Here is a 15,097-nt window from a genome sequence, read left to right as displayed (position 1 = left end):
CAACTGTACTGTTCAGGAGTGTCTATCTTGGACAGCTTTTTGTTTAGAATGATATAAAGTATTTAATTCAAAGTCCACCTAAAATTCATACACTCACCACTTGTCATTTTATTAGGCAAAATGTTAAATTGTAAATAAAAGAAATAGCTAATAAGCCAATCACAAGGCAGTATAGCTCAAAGCATTTAGACATGTGATGAAGGTGACTTCCTGATGTTCACATGACCATCAGAATGAGATGGGATTTCCACTCTGGCACAACCATCTCTAGTGTTTCCAGAGAATGGTCCCCCAAAAATATTTTATTAAAAAGCCCTGTTAATGTCAGGGCTCACGGGTGAATGGGTGAGAAACAGTGAACGGTACCAGCAAGGTGCATTGATAAAGCGTTTGGTGAGTGTCTGTATTGTTGTGTAAACGTGTGACTTAACTTTACTTGGTATTATTAAACCAGTTTGGTACATTGTTAAAATAATGTTAAGTATTAAATCAACATTAAACTTTGAAGAGAAATAATCAATCCCAGTCATCACCCACATATTTGAATAAATACCCCTTTGCTACAGGATGTTTAAACTTTTGCTTTCGGGGTGATCATCACTTAAAAAATGTTTTGCACACTGATGCGGTGTACAAACCCAGATAGAAAAATCTATCCCTTCCTAACAAGCACAGAAATGTATTGATTTTCATTTGATAGCAGTGCTTGTCGTGCCTTTGCTGCTTCTTATACTTCCGTGGAGTGACTTTTAAGAGAGGTGAACCTCATTTAAGTGTGTCGTTAAGGTGGAGGTTGACATTCCAGCCGCCCATTGACTTCAAGGTGGCTTATTAAACATGTCGAGTCACAAAATAAAAAGTTAATTCCCCGCACAGTTGTGGTAAAACAAATGCTTTTCTTATTGTATGGATTACCTGTGTGAAATCCATCTTTGAAGTCATTTCAAGGTCACTTTAGTGTCATATTTAGCTTCAGCTCGACGCTGCTGCCCAAAGCTAATTACTCTTGGATTACCTTGGTCGTTTTTAGAGTCATCACTCTGAAAGAAACATCCATTTAAATGGACTTAGTTCATACGCTGACAGAAATTTGTGGGCGCTCACATAAAACCAGGATTCCGCCTGCAGTCTTCGTCTCCGGTACGCACATACATCTGCATACATCTGTGACAGAGGCAGCCACCTTCCAAAGTCTTAAACAATGTCCCACTCTCCACACCAATATGCACCTGCACCACCACTGTAACTGAGACGTGGTGTGTTGGGAGATTGCAGGTGGCAGGTGTCACGGTCATTTTCTCGTGGATGGATCGCTGATTAGTCTAATTTATTTTGAATCAGGGCCTCATCCGTGCCACCAGAGCTCCTGCTCACTGCTCTCTAAGCAGACGGCTCCCGCAGTAAATCACAAATATTGAATCTGAATGAGTTTTCAATCGCTCACCTAAATTGTGAGTCATCACATCCGATCCCGGCGAAACGCGCGGCAGAGATGGATTCGCAGTAGGTGTGAGGAGTCTGCCCTTGCATGCACAATATTCTGCATTTACGAAGTTTGAGCGCGAGTCAAAGTGAGACAAAATTTATTTTGGACATGCTTGGATTGGGATTTGATTTTTAAAGCCAATTTAATGCTCCACTGGAGAGTAGCCTCTTTTTTTTTTATTATTTAATGTTCATTTTATCCTCCAAAACTCCAGGCTAAATGTGATGCAATGAGCAAGAAAGGGGAGTGTGATATTAACATAATGCCTGAGATCTGTGCAGCCTCCCACTTTAATAGCAATCATCTAGTTCAGCGACGGGCAACATAAAATAATTGCACATTCTCCAGTAGGAGACACGTTTATTTATAATTCAGTTATCTATGGTGAGAAAAGCTGCACGACAGTTGTTGATTAAAGGTGTGTGGTCACACTCATATTTGTTAAGATAAAACATATTCAGCTCCTGCATCCCTCTCCCCTTTAATTTTTGAGAGACCATATTTTGTTTCCTTCCAGTGGAAATAAATGAATAATTAGAGACAAGGCAATAAAGGCGTGCTTGAAACACTGTGAACCTGAAGATATTGCATCACTAAGGCATGTTTGTGGCTATGAATGGGCTGGAATGTGAAACGTGGGGATGTGCTTTTTAAAAATAAGCTATGGCTAACTGTTCTCACCTTGCCTGTGTTAATGCACTGAATTCAATTAAAGATAAATAAGAAGTTGATTTGTATTAATACTAGTGACAATAGATGATGCCAGAGAGAAGAAGTTATTTCAAACTGTTATTTGGCATATTTAATCAAAGTTATTATTGGTAATAGGACATTTTATTTTAATGTGATCCCTGAAGACTCGACTAGTTTAAGTTTATGATGCAATGAATTGATGAGCAGTGCTGCTTCATTTCAAACTCCTTCATGTCTTAGATGGGCTAATGGACACAGTGTCATCCTTGGCATACTTTAACAGCAAGAGCAAGTTTAGTGAGTTTCTCAGCGTGACTGGGTTGACCAGAAAAGAAAGTTGTTCCCATCTAGACGTTGTAAAAGGTTCATTAAAAGCTTTGTCTTGTGAGCCAATTAATAACCAGAAGAATAAGTTTGCATTGTTTAGATGAAAAGCAACACATGGTTGTCAGTGTGCATCCTTTCAGTAGTTTCCCACATTAAACAGATTTAATATAGAATCTCAGTGCAGGCTTTACTGATTTTAACATGCAGGGAAATGTAGTCCAGAACACAAGCAACAACAAACCTTATGAGCAGTTTATGAAAATACAGACGTGTCAAATATGTAGAGTATGTAGAATATGTAGAAGCAGAAGGCAGAATAAAACAGGGGGTTTGTCGATGGAGGTTGAAAGAGAAGAAGATGTTCCGGAAAGAGCGAAAATCTCCGATTCATTTCCTGCCTCTCCAAATCAATCCGCCGCCCTCTCCACATCTTTCCGCGGTGGCAGGGCTGCAATCCCAGAAGCCGTAATCACAGTTTAGCCTGTCTTGGATGCCGAAGCGGCTCAGCCCCGCGGTGTTTGTGTACGTGCTGGAGGGCGGGGCACCTGTTTTGTCGGGGTTGTGAAGAAAAAAAAATAAAAATAAAAAAAATAAAAACCTCTCTGCGTCCTCACACAGGAGCAGTGTGCCTTATCTCTGTAATTGGCGTGCTGTGGGTCAGAGTGGCAGGCATAAATAATCTCAGCCGGGAGTCGTAATCCCTAATCCCTTTGCGCCCCTCTGTATCTCCTCCGCCGCCGCCGCTGACCGCCTCGCCCGTGCACAAGCTATGCACACCTACCATCTTTTTTCCTTCGCTTTATTTTTTTGTGAACTCTGCTTGTGATGCTGCGCCACGCCGAAGTTGTTTTGCCCGCAGGAGGGCTTTTTTGGCTGTTATGTCAGACTGCAAAAGTTTCCTCGAATGACACCTCCCTCTAACGCGCGCGCGCGCACACACACACACACACACACACACACACGCACACGCACAGCACCGTCTTTTCCATCCTTTTCCAGCGCACCCATTTAAATACACGCCTTCACAACTTCCCTTCAAAGAACGCAGCCGGCTCTCGGAGATACAACGCGCCAAATAGATCAGAGGGTGCAAACCCCGCCCCAACCTTTTTAGGTGGGGGGTTGGGGTGCGGTACAATAGATCGAAGGAGGAGAATATAGGTTAGGGAGTGGGGGGGGGGACCTGGGTTAGTGGTGGGAAGATGAAAAGATCTGTCGGCAGAGGATGTCACTGATGCAAATGTCTCTGCGCATTTTTATCAGCGTGATCTGCCCACATTTATCATTTACATCAAGACGTCTTTGCTGTTAGCAGACAGCTGCCGTTAGGATGCCATGAGTGTGCACAGCTCGCACTCGGAAGCGCACGCACGCAAGCACGCCAGCGCGCGCACACACATGCAGAGCCTTTCATTAGATCTGCAGTGATAGGCCTGCGCTCCGTTGAGATAGAAAATATGATATCCTCAGATAGGAGCCAAATTGCGTTATCGTCAAAGGAGGCCTTATCTGGAAAACTATGAAGAGCAAAGTAAATCCTGTCTCTTCCCATATAAAGCGCATTAAGCTCTATAGCATTATGTAACTTGCTGCTCTCCGCCTTTAAATGCACGAAAATACTTTTTTTTCCCGTCACAAGGCAATTCTTTCAAAACAATCACCACCACTCATTAAAAAAACGCAAAGTCATGTCTGCTTTTATGTAGCATATATTTTAAGCACTTGGTAATTTATGCACTAAGTCTGCCTAAAGAGTTACTGAGCAGAAAGGGAAAAAAGAAAAACATTAAGAGAAGAGGTTGTAGTGTAGAATATAAAGCGTTGGCCCATGTGTCGACGCTAAAACAGACTCTCCAATTTAGCCGTTCCAGGGCTCATTTTTTTTTAAACAAGACACTTCCGAATCTGAAAGTCAATGAAGGCAGTTAACACAGTTACTAGTCATGAATCATAAAAAGCCCCCCCTGGGCGTCTGAATAAGCCATTATTTGCATATCCTGCCTCTTAAAATTCAATTTTAGCCACCTATGTAAGGAACGGCTCAGGTTTTTGGATTGTGGGAAATAGTTGTTTTTTTTATGCCACAGTTGAGAACTGGAAGTCAATTAAGACTTTCTTTTATTAAAAAAGAGAAAAAGCTTGAAGCTATTCAAAAACATTTAAGAACAAGAAGTTAATCACACGGGCAGGTGCAGGCATGTCAGATCTGTAAGTGTGAGGTGAATTTAGCTGCCAGAGATGAATACATCCTGATGACATCCTGGTGCCATGGTCATTTTTAGCTTTACTTTCATGATTCAGTTTTGTTTTCCACTTATCTACTTGTACTTGTGAATGCGTGCACTGAGCACTCGACCTTTCAAAATGCACTCTGCCTTTGAGGTTGTTTGCTGCAATCAGGCCTTGTCTGCATCTATGTGGGAATTTTGTGTGTATCCGTCATTACACCTAGCACAAGGAGGTTTTGTTTTTCTTATTCCTTTCATTCAAATACAAACACAACACACTTCACCCCACAACAATAGTAGACACAAACAGAACAAAACAAGCAAACAGAAATGCATAACTTGTTTGATTTTATTACAGTGCATATCAGCAGGCCGACCTAATTGAAACAACAGGAAATTAAAAAAAAAAAAAAAACACATTTCAGGTTCATCACAAATTTTTCTTTTCCTTCACTTGAATAAATAAATTACAAATAATATTTAAATAATAAATAATATTTTATCAACATCACCATTTTAAGAGACAGGACAATAAAAAAGATGAAATGTGAAGTTTTATTTCTTTTTGACCCAGATGACATTCAGTAAAGCTGAATGATTAAAAAGGGTTTGCTTTTTTATGTTTGATGCATTGATGGATAACTTCTCAAATTCAGTTATAGCTTAGAACTGTGATACTGCAGTGCTGTGTGAAAAATCTCTTCATGTTGTGATTGGTTGACCATGAAAACTTTCTGATGGTCCACTCCTCCAGATTTTGTACTTGTTAGGCATCATGAGTATGAAAGATGGCAATTCAATGTAAAACTGCATCGTCGTCTTTTAAGTTTAAGTTTAAAGGCAACTGGAAATTATACAGTACGGCAGAATTCAGTGAAAATTGAATGTTTAGCTACTACTAAGTAATCCATAGATTTATTAGCAGGGTTTCCATTGCTATGTGAGTCATATAGAAACAATCTTGCTGCAAACAAGAGGATGCGACTCCTTGATGGTCTGCTTTCAAACCTGCTGAGTTGATTATGTTTGTAAGAACGACACTGTGCTATTCGGAAGAAACACTCGCAAGTTTTATTCAGTTGACAGTTTCAGAGATAATCAGAACTGTGTCTCAGTGTCCATTAACTTTCATATTTCAAGGCCTGTTGACATTGAATAATTAACCTCACAGCACTCACTGCCACCACACAGCAAGAAGGTCCTGGGTTTGATGCCGGTACCTGGGGGCCTTTCTGTGTGGAGTTTGAGACATGTGAGGCAGATTGGGAACTCTAAAGTGTCTGTAGGTGTGAATGTGACTGTGAATGGTTCCTTGTCTTTGTTTGTCTTTCACTGTGGCCCGGTGATGAACTGCCGACTTGTCCAGGGTGTAACCCTGCTGTCACCCTATGACAGCTGGGATAGACTCCAAATCCCTGCAACCCCGACTGCAAGAGGAAGCGGGTGTAGAAGATGGATGGATGTGTTTCGAGTATGATTTCAGGTCACTCAGTTCAGTTGGCTGCGCCAATAAAAGCAAAAAGTCACCATTGTTTCCTTGTCAGTGTCAACTGCACATTGTTCAGACAACTAGAATTAACCTCACATTACCGTCCGTATGCTGTTGACAGGAATTTTTCACAACAGTTGCGCCAAGAATATTTCAATTACATATCATTGTCTTCTCAAAAATCCTAAACATTTAAATTAAAATATTGTTTAATTTGGAACATATTCAACAGGAATATATTAAGTGTATACATATATGTGTTTACACGCATGCACACGCACACACATTAGAGAAAAAACATATTATAGGTAATCAGTCTTATTGCCTTTAGACATTAGTCCGATCCAATCACATGCATTTAGAATGCGTCCCCGGGTTTTATTGAAGCTGATTAGTGCGTGTGGAACACGGAGGGCTGTGGTGTCCTGGAGTTGTGGCCACGACGGCGAGACACTGGGCGACCCGAGTAATCAAGTGTGAAGGTTGCAAGGAGCAAATAGCCATTAACCTCCCAAACACAGGCCATCATCATCATCTGCAGAGGACAGCCGAGAGGGCAAGCAGGCGTGTGTGCGTTTGTGTGTGCGTGCGTCTTTATTGCTCTCCGATGGACGGAGGTGATTGTGAAGTGTGTCCGGGTGCACGGTGCATGTCTGCAGCTGCGGCTGTGGTGACCCGGGGCGCCCATGGTCGGAGAATTTGGGACAGCGCCTGCAGCACGCGTCCCTGGAAAAGCCCAAACCGATTCCACGGTCTGGTCGGCAGTAATTGTTGTTCCGTTTTCTGAACCTCTCCCTCGTCAAAAACCGTGGCGTGCACTCCCCGCTGATCCAGTGTCATCTTGTACTGTGCACACTATTCCCATATGGCTCAACAGTATGGTCGCGCTTGGCACAGCCAGGCCTGCGACCGCCTGTTTGACACGCCGCTGTGGCAGCTGGTGCAACGCCAGGCTGAACCGCTCCGTCTGCTTGAGGCCGACTTGGCACTGGCGTGAACTCGTCGGAGGCAAGCACGATGATAAAGGGGAGACGACGGACCTATGGCTTGGCAAGGCATGGCACCCAAACAACATTCATAAACAAGCTAGAGTCCTGAAATGGTCCAGACTGTAAACAAGAGTATGATGGAGTGGTGGTGTTTACTGTCGTTTTCTTTATGTTTTTTGGCACATTCAACAACAATGAATTGCATGTCTTCAGAGCTGCTGAATGAATCATGTCATTCCATGACGTATTGGATATTGGTATCGACTTTGCCGTGGGATAAAGGCTGTTGTGTAAGCATTTAATGTGCAGAGTAAAGTTTTAGGGCATGTTGTTCCAAAGACGTTAACTAGATTGACGTCTTTAACTTTCAAAGGAATTCTCATTAACATCTCAGTTTTTTTTTTTCTGTGGATGGATGAAAAAATCCACGGTTCTGACTGAAGGCCAGTTGTGGCTTAGCTGCTAGTGCAGCCTCTCACTGATGAATGACTGGAGCCGAAAACCCTCATCCAGCATGTTGAGGTGTCCCCGGGCAACATATTGAATGCTGTTTTGCCCCTGAAGGCATCGCCGCTGGTGTGTGCGTGTGCCTGTCTGAGAATGAGCGTATGTGGCCGGGTTTGCATTTCATATGAGAGCAGATCTGGTCATGTGTGTTACCTTGGCAGAGCAGTTAAAAACAAGCCCTGTGAATGTTCCAATTAGTTAAACAGCATCAATTTCCATTTAAGTACTTAATTTCTAGCAGCGTAGTGAAATAAATAAATGAATAAATAAAGTTTTCATTCAGTGTATGGGTGTGAAAATTGAACAATAAATACATACAGGTGTTGGTATTTTGACAGATCACTTAAAGGTGAAGTGTGTAAAAATTTCCCTTATTTTTATATTGGTAAAAGCATCAAATATTGCAGATTAATCCATTAATAAAAGTGTATACTTCTGGAAGTGTGTTTTGTATTTCGGGTGAATGCTCGTGTCCTCAAATTAACCAACGAAAAAGAAGGTGGACGAGGTATTCAAGTTTGTGTGCGCAGGCCACCGTAGTTTACTGGCAAGCTCTGGAGAGGGAGAATGAGAGGGCGAGCGCTGCAACCTGAAGTGTTACCACTTGAAGTCGCTGTTTCTTCTCAAAATCTCCAAATATTACACACCTAACCTTTGCAATGATGTGCTCTTTTCTTCTATTTGCTAAGTATTTAAAGCATGTTTACACAACATCCATCAACAATGGCCGAGAACATATAGTTTATAGTTTTCCCCATGGTACTACGGTTTCCTCCCACAGTCCAAAAACATGTGTATGTCTATGTGAGGTATAATGGGTACTTGTGTGTAGGTGCAAGTGGTTGTGTGTCTTTCTGCGTGGCCCTGCGATAAACTGCCTGCAACGTTTATCCAGGATGTAACCCAACCTTCACCCAGAAGTAGCTGGGATAGGCTTTGGGCACCCCACTGAGTGCAGGAGAGGTAGTGATAGAAAATAAATGAATGAATGAGGAATCAGGACGATGTTTCATCAAGTCGGCCACTTTTGGGTGGTAATCAGTCGTTTGAGGTTCGCTGTGCGAGCGTGTTTGCCCTCGAGCGGTAGCTTTTGGTGTGGCTGAGTCATTTGAGGGCAAAAGCCCTGAGGGGTGCGAGGCTGGGAAGACGTGTGTGTGCGCGTGTGCGTGTGCAGAGCAGGGCCAGGGTTCGGCCATTCTCTTGATTATCGACACTAGCGGTAGTGTAGCCGTGCCAGCAGCGCAGATGGCTGAGGAGAAACGGGATATGTTGTTGACATGTGAACTTCAACATGCGGCTACACGCGTCACACATCCACAATAAAGCAAAGCAAACCCACAATATCAGGTTTTCAATCTCGCGAGTGAAAAAATATTGGCTTCCAAACACACAAACAGGCACACTTCGTTAACATATCCTGCGGCGCTCCTGTGCCGGTCTCCCTCGGTTGGGAAACCTGCCATTGCTGACACCACGTTTCTCTTTTTATCCTGCGGCCCCACCTCACGTTTTCTCGCACATGCGCCGCACACACCGACACACCTATACACACACAGGCACGCACACACACACACACAAGCAGACTCCTTTAGGCACCCAGTGGTCCAATTAGGAGCACTGGTCTGTTTGCACAGTGGGAGAGGAGGGGATGCGTGTTTACGCGGGTGGGGAGACGCATCTACGGCGCACAGCGTGTTGCTCTTTTCCTCAAGGTAGAATGGAAGCGTGGTGCTCCTTGAGAGAGTTTCTCTCTCTCTCTCTCTCACACACACACACACACACACACACACACACACACACATTAATGGACGCCTTGCACAAAAGCAGGAGGGTGTGAAAGGTTGTAGAAGGAGAACGAAAAACAAGAGCCTGCACCATTTTGCTGATTGTTGACCGAACTCCAAGTTAGCCGGGCAACAGTTAACATGTAAACGTGTGACTGCAGGGCCCATATGTATGTTTATGCTAATAGGAATTTTTGCTACCTAAACAAGCATTGTGCTTATTTGGTTTCTACAATGATAGAATAAAAAATGAATGTTCCGATAGGCTATTATTTTGTGTCGCAGTGCGCTAGTTCATATTCAGCCTTTAAATTAGCAATAAGAAACCTGCTGGGTGCTTCAGATATAATTTTGGTCTGGTAACAAAAGGCAGCAGTGTATATCTAAGCATATTATTAGCTGCTGCACCTGCACCTGCACCTGCACCTGTGTTATTACTTTATTTTTTTTCACATGCACACTTCAGTGCGAGTGCGCACCTTGCACTTGCTGTTCCTGCATTGCGATGCACCTTCCCAGATGGGTTCGCAGCAGGGAGTAGCCTGAGGTCCGTCACCTGGTGGTGAAATGCTAATCATGAACAAAAGTACATTGTACACTCAACTGCACATGCACATATCCTCACTTTGATTACAGCACCTGTCTGTCTCGCAAAGCACTTTTTATACTGAGGTGTCCTCTCTCTCTCGCTCCTGCTCTCTCTCTCTCTCTCTCTCTCTCTCTCTCTCTCTCTCTCTCTCTCCCCCCACTCTGTCTGTTCTGCATGAATCCACAAAGAAGCCTGGCAGTACAATTCCCCCTGGTCAGCGTTTAGTCACTGCAGATTGTTTGTATCCGACTCTGCTCTTCTGCATGAGAATTATACCTCGGCTACCTGCTCCACGCTCTAATCCTTACATGCTCGGTCCTTCATCTCTTGCAACTGCTGCATCCTTCTGGCGCCCAGTGTTTACGGTGTCGCTGGATGCACCCTCACTGTGGGGCTGCTGAGCTAAGAATGACCATTGACTCGTCCCCGACTCTATTTTAATTGGGCTCAAGCAAGCTGTTATATTTTCTCTCACGGGTGCTTCAAAGTGTGTGTGTGTGTGTGTGTGTGTGTGTGTGGGTGTTTGTGGCGCATCTGAAATTTGTGACCTCGAAAGCCTCAAGCACTAGCTGTACATAATTATGTCTCTGTTGCAGGGAGTTGGAGTTTACAGTATCAGCCACTTGAGGGTGGCAGCTCCAGTCAGACCTCATAAAATATTATGATTCTGTTGTAAAACAGCATCTACTGTCAAGGATGTCAACCAGCTCTTGCGCACAAGCACGCACATGTGCTTGCGCGTGCAGACACACACACACACACGCGCACACACTCCTCGTTTTTGAGTCAGAACTGAGGAAAGATAAAGCAAAGTGGCAGAACCAGGCCATAGTTTTCTTTCCACCATCATTTTCTGCATTGTACCGGTTCGTTTATCTACTCCTGTTCTTAAAGCTGGCACGGCAGGTGGAATGCTTCCCGAAGCCTTTGAATGTATTTCCATATGTGGTAGAGAAAGCCCAAGGAACGAGTTCAGAAATCAGATGAAATGCTTGCAAGGTGATTGCAGCTGCAACTGCTTCACTTTCCCACAGAACTGGAGGTGTGACAGTGGTCTAGAGACTCGGGGTCCGCGGTTGGATACCCAGCCAGGTGCACACTGAACATGCAACCTGAAGGGGGCGCTCCTTGAGTGTCTTTCTCGTGCCGCTCCCCAAGCCCGGATGCAAGGCTTGTGCCTATCAGTTGGCACACTAAAGCCAAAAGGATTTGCTGTGCGTGTGCGCTGCTGGCTTGATGCATCCCGACTTTGTGTCCCTCTTAGTTGCGTTTGACCCTCCGACTTGTTGACACGTCCTGCAGAAATACCCCACAAGCCCGACACGCTCACAGCACCCTTACCGCTTGTACGGCCCCCAATAGCAAAACTTTTGCAGATTGCTCCCCCTTTGTGGTGGATGATGCAGAGCGGGTTCCATTGAAATCTATAGTTAGGGCCGCCTGTGACCCCTTTATTGTCCGGCGCGGTTGTTGCGAACATTGCAATAGCTGGCAGTGATTGTTTCTCTTTGTCCCTGCTGGAGCTCTCTCTGCTTCAGAGTCAGCGTTATAATTCACTGGACTCTTTGCTTTAACAAGCATGTCCAAAAAAGCCCCGCTGGGTTTGTTGTGTGGCCAGCATCACGCAGGGATTTGCAGTGACACTGTGGGCGTGAGCTGGACTGCTTAATGCTCCGGCCTGCACAGTGTACGAGCCACCGAAATAAAACACGGCCCAACATGCTGGTCTTCTAAAAGGGCCGTGAGCACACGACTGAAAAGAAAAGAAGAGGGAGAAAAAAAAAAAAACAACAATTTGAATGGGATGTTTTGGTGGGAAGTGGCGTGCTCACTGCTCCTCTCTTCCGCTCTAAAGTTTTGGCTGCTGTTTGAAAATAATTATTCTCCGTCTAGTCTGAAGCACTCGCTGCCACGGCCGCCTCACACGGACTGAAATGGAGAATGATGGCAACGACAGGCAGCCACGAGCTCGCGGCTTGTGTTCCATTGATCCAATTGCATTAATCAAGGTTGTTTACAGAGAGTACACATTGTCCAATGATGGATGACTGCTGGTAATTATGCAACAGCCCAGAAACATCACACCTCTCATTTGTGGTGTGCTGACACAGCCGTTGAAAGCGATCCTGGCTTGACTCACTCCAGAAAGAAGGAAACAAAACATAAGTGCCCGCCACCTCTTGAGCTCCCGCCTGGTATGTCTTTGAAAGGTGGAACGGGGGGAAAAGAAAATATGGGCCAGGAGTGGACTGGAGTAAAAAAAGATACTTATGGGATTAGAAGTGAAGAAGGGAGAGGAAGCTCTGTGTCTGTGATCGCGGCTCTGCCCTGCCCTACTGATCTCCAAGACAAAGTGAGAGGGCACAAGTGGAAGGATCAGAATTAATTGCATTTTAATAATAGGCGGCTCGGTTATTAATGAGCCGGCTGCCCCCGCTTGTTTATCTACAATGAGCACTCCTCTATTGTAGTGGCTGCATTAAAAGCTTAGCAGCTCATTTAACCCTCAACAGTTAACACTGGGCTTTCACTCGCGCACTGTTGCCGGGGCAGAATTGTAAAGATCCACAAGTGAGTTTCATTGTATCCCAGAGACAGAGAGTGTCCCCCTTCTGTGCAGCTGCACACTGCAGTTTTCTACCTTAAAGTTATGAATTCACAATCATCATAACTTTTCATGGACTTATGAAAAGTACCACTGACAATGCACCCAGATGCCCTGTGTTGGTTAATGTGCAGATTGTAACTGCACTCACAAGAGCACAACCTAATAGTCACACATCTGTCACAAAAATCAACACTTTTGTATAACACTAGCTACTCATGTCATATCTTACACTCAATATGAATATTATTCTAATTTTTTTTAAATGGTCTTGTGTTAATTTTGTAGGTTAGGTGAGTTTGCCAAAGGAAAACTGACCTAATGTTCGGGGGGGGGGATGGGCTTTTTGTGCTGCCTGTGAGTGGGGTGACATGTATTTATGACAAGGCACTTACACTGCAGCCCTTGGCAAGCGACTCAGAGGGGGAGGGGAAATTAAAAATGTGCAGTACTGCTACAGTTTTGCTAGTTTTACTGTATGGCACTCTTGACAAATGAATAAGCCTCATACTGCATTAGAACAACTTCCGCTGCTAGATTTTTCTTCTCTGGCTAATCAACAAGGCCTGAGTGTGTATGAAACTCTTTTATTTTGTATGGCAAAATGTCCTGTCACATTGTGAGTTCAACACCCTGGAGGCCTTTCTGTTTCTCTGACACTAAAACTAAATTAATCTTACATGAACATTGGGGATGCAACAATATTCAGTATTTTACCGAACTGTTCGGTTTGATACACAACAGGAACCGACGGTATTTTGGCACATTACAGCCAGTCACAAAACTGTGTCAAAACGCGCATGTTGTGCAAGTAGGTCCATGCAAAAGCCGAGACTGGTGCTGCGTGACTTTTTGACCACTCACGAGCTCCGCAGTTATCAATAATTTGACTCAGTCCAGCCGCCCCCCACAACCACATCAATTATTACAACCTGCCTCAGCCCGCAACTTTCTGTCATTAAGCTGACCTATATGCCTTGGAAGACGGCTTTTTTATTCCGTCGAAAAGGTGGTTGAAAACAGCCTTGATGGGCTAATGTCACTTCCGAGTGCCAAGTGCATGAAACAACTTTACCACATTAACCCGAGCGTCTCTCTTTGGACAAACCATATAGAATATAGCAGCTTAAGATATTAAAGCCCTTAAAGATTATTCCAAAAGTCCTAAAACTTTCATCTTTCTCAGGGCGCATACAGAATATGTAACATATGCATTTAACTGACACATCATAACGTAAATCGCTGAGCTCACAATATTAACGAGTGTAATAGTATATCCATGTAAAATTTATTTTCATCCCATTGAAAATAAACATGACCACAATTCAAAAGATTTGCCTTTGTAATTCATTTCTGCGTCAAACTTGACTTCAGACTGCCATCATTGCTCTGATTCTCAGTTCCCGCTGCTCATTTTGTGTCTCCCACCCGTGTCAGCTTCCTGTCTCAGTCCACTTTGCCGTGTGAGATTTAACTTTTCCAATGACAGCTTTCATCCACTCTCTGCACCATTCGCTGCAATTTAGAAGCATTTTCCTTTATATTTACAACACCCATGGTGTGATCAAAGTCTTTCTTTCCAATTTCATGTGGCTGAAGACAAAATGCCTGTGGAAAATATGATATTGTCTGAAACAAAAAAATACACCAAAATAACAGGAACAAATGGACAACTATTCTCCATGGGCCATGTTTGTATTCCAGGCAGGCAGCGCCATCAATTGATGGAACCATTCCTTCCTCTGGACTAAATAATTTCACACTCAGCTGAGGAGGGGACAATCATATTTGGCCAGGAGGATCCAGTATGCCGTGCACCTAGGTGGTGAGCATCTGTTGGTATTCAAACAAACAAAAAAAGAAAGAAAGAATGGAAAAGTGGGAAAACTCAGTGTTAACAGGGTAAGAATGGCAGAATTATTTGTTGCATTTTTTTTCTTTTTTTTTTCTTGCTTCAGTCAAAAGCGGCCAACGTGTTGGGAGTACAGAGGGTGACGGTGCCTTAATGGATCGAACTAGTTCCCCTCAGGGACCCTGTTTCTTTTTTCAAAAAAACACTTCCTCCAAAAAGGCCCCAGTGCTTACTTCATTGCTCACAAAATCATTCTCTTCTCATATTACTGATTGTCTTTGCCATCTTATTATGACAGTGCCTACTCATTGCAGGAAAGCCATTGTTTCCAGCGAGTGTGTGTGTGTGTGTGTGTGTGTGTGTGTGTGTGTGTGTGTGTGTGTGTGTGTGTGTGTGTGTGTGTGTGTGTGTGTGTGTGTGTGTGTGTGTGTGTGTGTGGGTGTGTTTCAAACACCACTCTTTGCTCCTCGTGTATTTTCAATACGTCGATAAAGCAGCTAATACCTCGACACCTCGACATTATCCGTGATTCACGTCAACTTGCCGGC

The 15,097-nt window shown here is 43.9% G+C and overlaps 2 protein-coding genes across 9 annotated transcripts in view; one reads left to right on the top strand and one right to left on the bottom strand.

The window, feature by feature from the left end:
* Positions 1-15,097, bottom strand: part of LOC142893397 (mitogen-activated protein kinase kinase kinase 11) — a 395,948-nt gene that overhangs the window by 21,852 nt on the left and 358,999 nt on the right. The window lies entirely within an intron of this gene.
* Positions 1-15,097, top strand: part of nrxn2b (neurexin 2b) — a 488,522-nt gene that overhangs the window by 191,316 nt on the left and 282,109 nt on the right. The gene's annotated exons all lie outside the window — the stretch shown is intronic.

The sequence above is a fragment of the Nelusetta ayraudi genome, unplaced genomic scaffold (genome assembly GCF_046127955.1).
Source record: "Nelusetta ayraudi isolate G7.1 ecotype Tasmania unplaced genomic scaffold, CSIRO-AGI_Nayr_v1 ptg000042l, whole genome shotgun sequence".
Lineage (NCBI taxonomy): Eukaryota > Metazoa > Chordata > Actinopteri > Tetraodontiformes > Monacanthidae > Nelusetta > Nelusetta ayraudi.
Note: the sequence above shows the minus strand (reverse complement) of the source record. Positions and strands in the feature narration are given on the sequence as shown.